Source organism: Furipterus horrens, unplaced genomic scaffold, assembly GCF_987537825.1.
Source record: "Furipterus horrens unplaced genomic scaffold, mFurHor1.1.pri manual_scaffold_12, whole genome shotgun sequence".
In the NCBI taxonomy this organism is placed as follows: Eukaryota; Metazoa; Chordata; class Mammalia; order Chiroptera; family Furipteridae; genus Furipterus; species Furipterus horrens.
Window position 1 is genome coordinate 56,903,076 of NW_028327182.1, and position 12,528 is coordinate 56,915,603.

The window sequence follows — 12,528 nt, forward strand, 5'->3', positions numbered from 1 at the left end:
TTCCAAACAGTAGGGGCCTACAACTAGTGGCCACCCTCCACCAGATCACACACTTTGGGAAAGGAGCGCTGGCTGCCTCTTTAGAAAAGGAATACTACATCCCGACCTTGTGGACTGTATGTACTTCGGTAGCCAAGTGCTGCATAACCTGTATCAGGAATAACCCGAGGACTGGCAAAGTTCCCCACTTCACAGTACACTGGCAGGGTACCATTCCCTTTGACGACATTGAAATAGATTTCACCGAAATTGGCGTGTCCCCAAGGGGATATAAGTACCTGTTAGTATTAGTTTGTACTTATTCCAGATGGCTTAAAGCGGTTCCCAGCTAGACTGAGAAGGCTCAAGAGGTTGCAAAGGCTCTGTTGAATCTAGTTATTCCCCGATATGGGTTGCCTATTAGCATTGGGTCAGACAACGGTCCAGCTTTTGTGGCGTGGAACCTCCACGCTGCCTATCGGCCCCAGAATGCAGGTCAGGTAGAACGTATGAACCAGTCCCTGAAGCAAACCCTGCGAAAGCTCCACCAGGAAACTAATTCTCCCTGGCCAGACCTCCTTCTATTGGCCCTTTTCTGGTCCCGGTATACTCCATGTACTGATGGCCTGACCCCTTTTGAAATATTATATGGCAGGCCACCATCTTTGACACACCGGATAGGGGACTTGTAGGTCAGGAGTGACCACACCTTACTCCAGCAACTGCAAGCCCTCCAAAAGCCCCTCACTTCAGTCCAACAGCAAGTCCTGGAGAGGCACCCGATTCCTATAGTAATGCCCCATGCACTCAATTAGGCCAGGGGACCAAGTTCTTATAAAGGTTTGGAAAAGACAACCTTTAGGACCATTATGGGAAGGGCCTTACACTGTTGTTCTTACCACCCCCACGGTTATCAAGGTTGCTGGTGTCACTGCTTGGGTACATCACACCTGGGTCAAGCCTTGTCCTCCAGGGACCCCTGAAGCAGGACCCAAAGGGACTGAGGAATCGCCAGCAGCATCAATCCCTCCGTGGAGGTCAGAGCGTTTCAAGCAATGACAATAATAGGACAGTGTTCCTGGTTATTTTTAGTATCCACTACTTTAGTTGTAGCATTCTTTGCTACTGGATTGGCTGTTACAGCTGCAGCTGACTGGAAACTTCATGAACGCATCCTCTTTGGACTCCTATTCATGTTTATGTGTTCTGTAATTATATACTGTCTGCTTTACTAAAAAGCAATTTAAGTCAGCATTAAAGACACCCAGCTCCTCTTCCTCACCACTGAGCCTCCCCCAGACTCAGCTATCTAGGTAGTCCCAGGAAGGACTCCAAAGGTCTTGTCTAGGGACTAGAGGGGGAAATTGTTACAGAGTGGGGGTCTCCAAAAATCCCCAGAGCCTGCGGATTGGGGGATGGGGAAAAGGGAACAGATTTTAAGATGCCTTTTCATGACTATGGCTAGTAAATAGTGTCTCAGTTATGCAAATGGCTTTGGTTCTTCCAAGGCCCCAAAAAGATGGGAGGGGTTTTGACCATGGAATAGTGCAGAAGAAAAAGTGGTCCCAAAGCTTTTTCCTGAGAGTAAAACACCAGAAGAAAGAAGAATGAGGAAATAGCCCTCATTAACACTCTGAATCTGGGGGACAAAGACTCGCAGACAAAAGGAGCTGTTGTGGCGCCAAACTGTGCCCAGGTAGAGGCGGTTTCTGTGGCACCGTCCTTTCCGCAGGTGGAAGCTGCTTCCACTGCACCACCTCCTCCACAGGTGGGAGTGGCTTCTGCAGCATCCACCTGTCTGCAAACTCAAGGGGCTTCCCTCCCGCCACTCCTTTCGGTTATGGCCTCTGAAGTGACAGCAAAGCCCATGGCTCCATCCCCGCAGGAGGAGGAGTGAGTCTCTCCTGCCAGAACCCACCAATGAACCCAGTATACACTGGAGCCTCTCAATTTAAAGCAAGCCAATTAACTCATGTAAGTGCTCCACCATGGTGGATGAGTCTCATGGGTTTCCCACCATCTTGTGGGTGGTACGTACAGGTGCCACTGTCTTTGAAGATGCTGCATGTAATGCTGCCGCCATCTTTGAAGTGGGCAAAACGGTGGGTTAGGTATGTTCTTCAGGTGATGTGCTTTGTTAGTACAATGGCATATGTCTAGACATTCACGCCATTCCTGCATGACAGGGTGTTTGCAAGGCCTAAGCTTCAGAAAACTGCAGGATAGCTCTAAAAATCTAGGGAATTTTTAGCTACCAAATACTGAGTTTGAGTATAGTCATTTGCAGTGGGAAAAAGAACAAGAATTGGAAATGGGTTATGGTTAAATTTGAATGGGTAGATATATGGAAAGATTGTAAAAGTTTTTAAACCTGGGAAGAGGAAACCTCAACTACTTGTGGTCTGATTGCATGGTTACTGTACTCTGTATTGGTATTTGCCAATGAGACCTAGGAAAGGTCATCTGGAATTCTCTGTATTGGTATAGGCCATATGCTCTGAAAGGAAAATTGAGGTTTCCCAGGGAAAGTTAAAACTTCACATGGAGGAGAGTGAACAAAAGAAAGTATAAGGCACAGAAATGCAATTTTAGTGAATATTAGAAGGACAAGGATTTTTCTTCACACCGTATATATTTCTCCCTACCTAATCCTTCCAGAATTTGGCAATTTGAAAGAGTAAGTAATGACATTAGATTTCTTTGCATAAAACTAATAAGACCAATTGTTAATAGAGGTTTTGTTAACCAAGACTTTGACTGGAATGTCATGCCTGAATGAGGCATGCTTAGGCTCTGGTTGTTACCAGAAAGCCCTGAATAACTGGGATTGACTTTCAAAGGTAATAAAAGCCCATGAGGAAAAAGGCCTGGCACCTTGGTTGGTTGTGCCGTTCATGGCAATCTTTCCAGGGAAGGAATGGAAGTTGCTTTCCTGAAAGATGGCTAGAAGGGACCTTAAGGCACAATGGAAAACCCGAAGGACTTGGAAAAAGCAGGTGTTTACAGGCAAAGCTGAATGGCAGGTATGTGGCTTAGCTTCTGTGCCCTGACGGGCAGACTAACAGTCAACATGAAGTTTCCTTTTATAAGTTCTAGCAAAGCAGACTTAAAGATCATATGTGATCAATCACTGCTCTTGTTGTGTTTATGCAAATGAACAGGCTAAATTAAAACTGGACTTAACGCAGTCCTTTTACTGACAAGGAAGGTAATCTTAAGGAGAAAAATCATGACTCAAGGAAAATCTCAATGCTCAGTGGTAAACTATAAACTAGTGCAGCTGTCTATAAAGTTTATTTTCATTTAAAGTTGTTTACATTTGAAAGTTAAGCCAAGCCTGTGACATTATCAAAGATGCTTAATTTACAGGCAAGAAGAATGCCAAATGCCTTGCAACTGGATGTCTTTCCAATAAGACAGTCTCGCAGATTTAGAGACTGGCTTGTGAATTGTGTTATGTGAATTAACATGTGTGTTCTTACTTCTGTTTTCATAGGGCATAAGCCTTTGATCTCATTATCTGAGTGATTGTCTGTACATATAGGCCTCACTTAATCCTGTCTGCATCACTGCCTCCTGAGACTCAACGGTTTGGCTGAACTAAGTGGTTGGGTTGGTGAAGTATGGGGTGGTCTGTGGAATTCACTTTAAAACTGATTTCTCTTTTCTGTCCTAATGGCTTGGACAGAAAGGGCCCAGAGTTCAAGAGGGGGGAAATCCTAAAAGATTCCCCTCAGCCCAAACTAAGTATAGTTGGCAAAAGGGCTTTGGACAGGTGTGACACGCCCTGCACACCTTTATCCAAAGAATACATTTTTTTCCCTAATGTGGGACATTGAAAAATTAATCCCTGCCTTTTGTCATCTAGTGGTTATGTTTTCAATGATGCCTTTTAACCCTATTGCCAAATCTGTTGCCTCCAGAATACGACAAGGATGCCAGCTTGTCCAACAGTGCCAGCCCTGGAAACCGAGCATGTCGCTGCCCGGAGATAGCCAACTGACCTAGACTCTGCAAGATCCTTCCCCATGTGGGAAGGCCACCCTCCCCTACAACACTCCCACTCTTATTAGGGATTTATAGACCCAAGGGTAGGTAGGACGACGACCATGTCTAGCAGGAAGCAGCTAGAAGAGCACGAGACATTCGCCCATTGTCCTTTATAAAATTATAAAGGGTCTTAAATATGAGAGGGGGGATTATGTAGGGGCTTCAGCCATTCTTTGTAAGGAATTCCAGTCATCCCCTAAGGGCCCCATTGCCTAAGGCCTGTAAAAATTTGCAAATGTCTGCTGCTAGCATTAAGTAATGGCCTCTTTGAGACTTTTCTCTTGCAGAGAATCTGGCCTTTTTTTGCAGAGCTGTCTATCCTGCAGAGAATCCAGCTGAGCAGTCAACTTCGACTGAAGATAACCCCGTAAACCATGTCCCTGTTGCTGCCAGATGTCGCATAAACAACTACCTGCAGCTGCCCCATCCCCACTTCCTGCCATGGTTGTTTTCCTGCCAAAGGAAAAGACCCTATATAAACCCTGCCCTAAACCCCATTTGGGGTCAGTGCCATTTTGGAGACTTGGTCTCAGCCTGGCCGCCAGCAATAAATCCTTTGCTTTCCTTATCCACTGTCTCTGAGTGGTTTATTCTCACTGAATCTGCCATAACAATATCTCTGCTAAAGACCCTAGTACCCTATATCTCACTCCTGGGGAAGAAAATTAGCTGACTTTACCTTTGATTCCTTGTGGGCCCAACTCCGTTTTAACAGTTCTGTTTTCTCTTTTCCTGCATTTAGTCTTCTTCTTTCTCTAACTATCTTTGAACCATGTACCCAGTTTCACTGCTTTAAAAAAAATTCATAGTCTAGCAGTGGAGAAACATACCCATAGATATATGTCATAATATAATAAATGTCACGAGAGATGTTATCAAATTTAAGAGGAATAAATAATTCTGACCAGAGAAATCTAAGAAGGCTTCACAGAGGAGTTTACATCTGAGGTAGGGTTTGAGGAATGGGTATAAATTAAGTGGGTGGGCAAAGCAACTTACTCAAGGAAACTATTTTAGAGCAGTTCCTGTGAAAGTGGACGACTTGTCAAAGTGTTTATTGCATATGTTTTCTTCTAGGAGTTTTATGGTTTCAGACCTTACATTTATGTCTTTAACTTATTTTGAGTTTATTTTTGTATACGGTGTAAGAAATTGGTTGAGCATCATTTTTTTGCATGTATCTGCCCAGTTTTCCCAACACCATTTACTAAAGATACTGTCCTTACTCTACTGTATGTTCTTGCCTTTTGTTGTAGTTTAATTGGCCACATAAGCTTGGAGTCATTTCTGGGCTCTTTATTTTGTTCCATGGATCTATGTGTCTGTGTTTATGCCAGTACCATGCTGTTTTGATTACAATAGCCTCGTATAGTAGTTTAATATCAGGTAGCATAATACCTCAAACTTCATCCTTGTTTCTCAATATTGTTTTGGGTTTTCAGGGACTTTTGTGTAAGCCAGAATTTCTTAAAAGATTATGCAACTACTGAAGGCTTCTTTTGGTCACCAGAGAATCTCTCTAAGCTTCAGATTAGAGACCTCAAATATCTCTCTCAGGAGATGTCACCACCCTGGCATATAAATCCCAGAATAATTCTGTGAAAGCAAGAACCTTTATAACCAAATCTTTTCTGCCCAGTGCTCAGAGTATGAAAGCTTTCTGCTGTCTCTGGAACTTTGTCTGCAAACAGCTCCGAAGAGATGCAACCTAAGGGCTAACTTCAGCAGCAATATCAAAGAACATGGTGGGGTTGACCATGACTGAACATGAACCCAGGGTGCTCCAGGATGGCAGTATCTGCAAGGCCCCTTGTTAGAGTTTTAGTTTTAAAGATTGTTCCCTCTGTCCCCTGCAGCATCAGTTTTTCTACTCTATACTGGACCTTTATAGCATATGTATACCCATATATGCTGTCATATCTCTCATCTTCTATTTCTCACTCTCCTTTATAGCAAAAGTCCTTGAAAGAGTTGTCCACAGTTGCTGTCTTTAACCCTCCTCATCTTCTGTTCAGAGAGAGAGAGAGAGAAAGAGAGAGAAACATTGATGTGAGAGAGAAACATTGATTGGTTACCTCCCATATGCTCCCCAACTTGCAACCTAGGTATGTGTCTTGACCTGGAATCAAAGCTGCAACCTTTTGGTGTATGAAACAATGCTTCAACCAACTGAGCCACCCAGCCAAGGTGCCATTTGGTTTTAAATCCAACACTGATAGTGTCCCAAAAGAAAAAAGCTCAATTTTCAAAAAAAGTAGTTGGGGTGTGCTTCAAGTTAACAGGACCATCTGAACACACAGCCCAAAATTTACATTCCATTATGGCTTTAAACAAAGGTCTGACTCCATAGTTGTTTCTTTCTAGGAATACTTACTTATTGGCAGCATCCAATAAAATAAATGCAAGTGCCCCATCCAACTTTCACATCGTTTGGTTATTTCCTCCTTTGTCACAAAAATGAAGAATTATTTCACCATCCATTTTGCTCTAGTAATCAAATTCAAAATGGTTTTATATCTCCTTGTGAATGTAGATTTCACCACTGTAACTGAGCCACTGAAAGATAAGGATATATCTTTGCTTGAGTTGGTGGCATTCCAAACACCTGGTCAACCACCTCCAACCGGTGAAATCTAAAGTGGCAGTTGGTGTATTAGTTGACATTGTAAAGAAGAAATGCATCTGGACGTCTGTGTGCAATCTTCATAGCAGCTCAGACATGATCAGAGAGAGACAATTATCACTGCCTAAAAGGGCCCAAATGTGCAGTGTAGCTCTAGGCTCTTTGGGCATAAGCAGGCCTGGGTGGCGGGAGGAGTAGAGGTAAGGGCTATGGACTGTTCCCACCATCTCTTTTTAATATAAGCATATGTATAGATTTATGTCTATAGTCGTCCGTTCTTAGATAAATACTACAAAATTATCCATATTTTTCTTAACCTTGATTTTTTTCTCTCAACAATAAAGGGTGGGGCAAAAGTAGGTTGTTAGTTATGAGCACACAAAGCACAGAATCTGTTCTTGTATTATTATTTATTAATTATTGTACTAGTTGCCATATGAACAACTTTAAACCTGCTTTTGCCCCACCCTGTATATTCTGCAACCACTCTACTGTTGCTTATAAAGATTATCCTCATTCCTTTTTATAGGTACATAGTACTTTATTGTATAGATGTTCTGGTACATTGTAAGAGGGAATAATGGTACTAGGAAATATTCAATGCATGGGAAATGTTTTGTAAGAAGAGGCTTTTTATTTTGCCAAGTTGTGGGTAACTCGAGGGTCCAGAAGAGGCTAGAATGATCATGCCAACAGAGATTGCTGAACATTAGCAACACAAGATTGCTGCTATTAAATCTATTTATTCTCCGAGCTGAAGATGAGTTGGGAGAATTTGAATAAGAAATAAACTTTTCCTTCCCCTCTGTACTTCCTTATTTGATATATTCTGTTATTACATTAGGTTTTAAAGCAAGCTTAGAGTTAACCTAGAGTACAGCTATCTCTCATAGGAGAGGAATCTAACAGAACATCAGGGAATCTTGCCTTCCCCTTTGTGAAACTACTTCCCTAATGCTATCTCTACTATGAATACTTCTGGAATCAACTCATTGGGCAGATGAGGAATCCTTTCAGAAGTCTCTGAATTGAGTAAAAAATAAATTCACTCTAAAGCCTGTTATATACTATATCCTAAAATTCACTCTGTAGCTTATTTACCATCTCATATTATGCTCAGCCATATTATCCAATAAAACTACTTAAGAAAGTTTTTCAATGAGTATTATTTAATAGCACAGCTAGCAATATAAACACATGTAAAGCATTAATAGAACAAAAATTCAGGGAAATTAGAACCTAGAATATGTTGTCATCTCTCCTAAAGTGGAAGAGTTGCTAATATGATTGTTCATACTCAATTGACCTAGTCACACAGAGGATGTGATCACTGTGCCTAAAAAGGTTGTTCACAAAACCTATATGAGGAAGATTTTGAAACAGTCTTGAAAAATTACAAAACTAGGATTAAATAAAAATAGGAACACATTCCTTGTTCTTGGATAGGACCAATCAATATCATAAATATTTCAAGTCTCCAAAGGTTAACATATAAATTAAAAAATGATTTTATTTATTTACTTATTTTAGAGAGAGAGGAAAGGAAGGAGAGAGGGAGAGAAACATTGACGTGAGAGAGAAACATCGGTCGATTGGCTCTCGCACGCACCCCAACTGGGGATGAACACGCAACCCAAGCATGTACCCTGAGAGGAATCTAACCAGTGACCTTTTACTTTGCGGGATGATGCCCAAATCAACTGAGTGGTCAGGGCTTAACATATAAATTTAATGTAATTACAAAAAAAAAAAAAAAAGATCCAGTGAAAACTGTTTTTGCACTGGATCCTAAACTTCATATGGAAAAAATAATGAGCAAGGATAAAAGAAGAGCAATAAGAGGGGACTGGCTTTATCATCTATTAAAATTTACTATAGTTCTCTTTTCCTCTTTGGCTGCTTGCAGATCGGCCATCATCACAAACAACACAGTAACTAGTTGCACCAGAAAGTTCATGACCATTAGACTACTTCAGCAGAAACAAATAGTCATTGACGTTCTTTGCCCTGGAAAGACAAGACCACCCAAGACAGAAATTTGGGAAAAACTAGCCAAAATGTGTAAGACCACACCAAATGTCATCTTTATGTTTGGGATCGTTTTGGTAGTGGCAAGACAACTGGCTTTGGCATGATTTATAGTTTGGATTATACAAAAAAGAGTGAACCCAAACATAGACTTCAAGACATGACCTGCACAAGAAGAAGACCTCAAGAAAGAGAAAGGAAAACAAGAACAAAATGAAGAAAGTCAGGGGAACTGCAAAGGCCAATGTTTGTCCTGGCAAAAAATGAGTTGGAGTTTGGACAACAGAAGAAATAAAGATTCTTCAGTGACTTCCTCTATGGTGATTACATAGATTTTTCATGAGAGGGTTAACAAACTAAGAACTTTTATGTGTAAAAAAGTTATTATAAAGACCCTATAATTAAGATAGTGTGGTATTGATGCCTGGGCATATAAGTCAGTAGAAATAGTTTCAACTACTTATGGACATTTAGCATATGATAATGGTAGAGTCCTAAATCATTGAGGGAAAAGATTAACTTAAAAAAATGGTGTTAGAACAACTAGAGACTCATTTGAAAAAAACTACATATTTGGATTTATGTTCCTTTCTTTAAAAAAACTACATATTTGGATTTATGTCCCTTTCTTTGCCTTAAAATATAGTCCAAATAGATTATTTCAATGTAAAAAATAAAAATATAAGATGAGGAGAAAAACATATGTTCATTTCTTTATAACTTGGACACGAGAAAAGCCTTTCCTTAAAAAATAAAAAATAAAAAGAAAAATAAAGTTTTCAAAGCAATGCTTATTTATCTAAGAGCAGAGGAATGGTTGGATTAGAAAAAGCAGAACTTTGTTATTGATGATGATAATGATAAAAATGATTTACATATTATATATAATATATGTCTTACCCATGTCCCCTTTCATATAAAAATAATTAATGTAAGTAATCCTAAAAGCACTATTGTCAGGAACCAAGAACTTTATAAATAAATTATTCCTAAATTGTCAGGAATAAAAGTCTTTCTAATTATAATTCAAATTCTACAAGCCATAGAGAAAGATTAATACAACCAAATACATATCTATCTCTCTATCTATAAACTTTTAAAAATTGATTTTAGAGACAGAGGAAGGGGGGAGAGAAAGAGAGAGAGAGAGGATAAGAGAGGGAGAGATCAGGTTGTTGTTCCACTTCGTCGTCGTCGTCGGCAGCCGTCCGTCTCGAGAGACGATGGTGTAGCTTCCTAAGAGTCCATCTGCACCGCCGAGAATGGCTGTGCAGTCCGACTCGGGAGTGACATGGTATCTGTCTCCTCCCGTGTTGAATTGACATCTTGCGATGACACTGAAGCTACAGAGCCTGGGCAGGGTAATATGGAGGGTCTGCTGTTGCCCATGCAGCAGACCCCCCCTCTCTTCGCAGCTGAAGGGTCCAAGGGAAAGACGGAGTCGATACAGCTTGGGTTCAGGTGCGCCGCAGGAGTTGCCGGTGTTGACCACAACATCAAACCGCCTTAGGGACTCCGGCTCCGGATTTTCTGTCGGGGTTTACTCCCTTAGCCTTTCCCCTGAAGAGGTATGCCGCAAGGCAGCGGAGGTTTTTGGGAGTCAGAGTTTTCCTTCTCTGATGTACCCTGACTGGAAGATCGAACCAGCGACACTTAGCTCGCAGGCCGACGCTCAATCCACTGAGCTAAACCAGCCAGGGCATTGTTGTTGTTGTTCCACTTATTTATGCATTTATTGGTTGATTTTTATATGTGCTCTGACCAGGGATTGAACCCACAACCTTGGCATATTGGGATGATGCTCTAACCAACTGAGCAACCTGGCCAGGGCCTATATAAACTTTTGCCTGGCAAAAAATATCATAAGTCAAAAGAAAAGTAAACCGGGAGAAAATATTTGCAGTTTAAAGTACATAAAATAGATAATTTCTATCATAGACAAGTAACTAAAAAAATAGAGTATTGATAGATGCTATAACATGGATTAACCTCAAAAACATTAAGCTAAGTGAAAAAAGACAGTTACAAAACATCACTCATTTTATGATAACATTTATATGAAATATCCAGAATATGCAAATTTATAGAGATAGAGCAGATTAGTGGTCACCTAGTGTTGGGAGGAGTATTGATGAGGGTTGGGAATGAGGGATGACTACTAATTGGTATGAGGTTTCTTTGGAAGGTTATTTAGAATGTTCCTGCCCTGGCAGGGTATTTCACTAGTTAGAGCACTATACCCATACACTAAAGGTTTCAGGTTTAATCCCTGCAAATTGGTTAGAGCACTATACCCATATACCAAGATTGCAGATTTAATCCCTGCAAATTGATGTTTTTCTTTCTCTTTCTCTCTCTCTAAAATAAATTTCAGCTCTGACTGGTTTGGCTCAGTTGGTTGGGCAACGTCTTGCAAAGCAGAAGCTTACTGGTTGGATTCCTGGTCAGGGCATATTCCTGGGTTGCCGGTTTGGTTCCGGGTCAGGGTGTGTAGGAGAGGCAACTGAACATTGTTTCTCTTTCACATTGATGTCTCACTCCCTTTCTTTCTTCCTCCCTTCCCCCTCTCTCTACAAAAATATACATAAAATCTTTAAAAAGCTATAAAATCAACTAAAAAATTAAAATGTTTCAAAATTAGAGTGTGGTAATGGTTGCACAACTATTTATAAATATGCTAAACATATTGAATTATACAGCCTAAATGGGTGTACTTTAAGGTAGGTAAATCACATAATAAATAAAGCTGTTTAAAGATAAAGACAAAAATGCATTAGGACAATGGCCAAAAAAGTTGAGAGACTTTTCACAGAAGATAAAAGGCAAACACTTGTGAATCACTTGAAAAAATACTCAGCATCATTCTTATAAAATACATTAAAACTAAAATATACAGAAATACACCCTGCCCAGCGTCACTCTATTGGTTGAAGCACTGACCAATAACTGAAGGGTCACTGGTTCAATTTCTGGTCAGGGCACATTCCCAGGTTGTGGGCTTGAGTCGCAGATTTGGGCACCTGCAGAGACAGCTGATCCATGTTTCTCTCTCGCATTGACGTTTCTCTCTCCCTCTCCCTTAGTCTCTCTCTCAAGTAAGAAAAAAAAAGTTATATAGTATAAATAAATAAAATAAGTAAGTAAATAAATATTTACACACACACACACATGTATAAATCCTATTTTTCACTCATCACATTGGGAGTGTTAGTTTTCTCATGACAGGAATTAAATGCACAGGCTGTTGCCAAATTGCCCAGGTTTGTACTGTCAAGCAGTGGTGCTTGCTTTCCCCAGACAAGATGGAGAAATGTTCTGTTTTCCTATCTCCCCCTAATGAGAACTATCCTGCTTTGTAGCCAAACAAGGTTATAAAAGGAAATAGAAACTAATTTTCAGACCATAGTTTTTGGACCCTGAATGATGGTGTCACTCATCAAGATTGGTCTAGTGCCAGTGACTGAATTTATAGTAGAGAAGTTATGAGCTACAGCTAAAGCAAAAGAGCTCAGGATTGGACTTAAGTAGATGCCAATCTTGTAAGTTCTGTAAAGATGAGATAATCTCTAAATATAAGCCATCTGTAGTAGCAAAATAGTTAAGAGCAGAGCTCCGGATTCTGGCCTATTTATAGGTAGGATTACCTGATGTTTGAGATTTGTTTTAAAATACTACAACAAAGAATAAAAAGAGGGGGATAGATGAAATGATCGACAAAATGTTGATTTATTGAAGCTGTATGATGGATGCCTGGGTGATCATAATACGGTTTTCTCTCTTTGGTGTATGTTTAAAATTTTCCATAATAAAACAAAACAAAAGCCTAGTCCCCGAAGAACAGTCAGAAC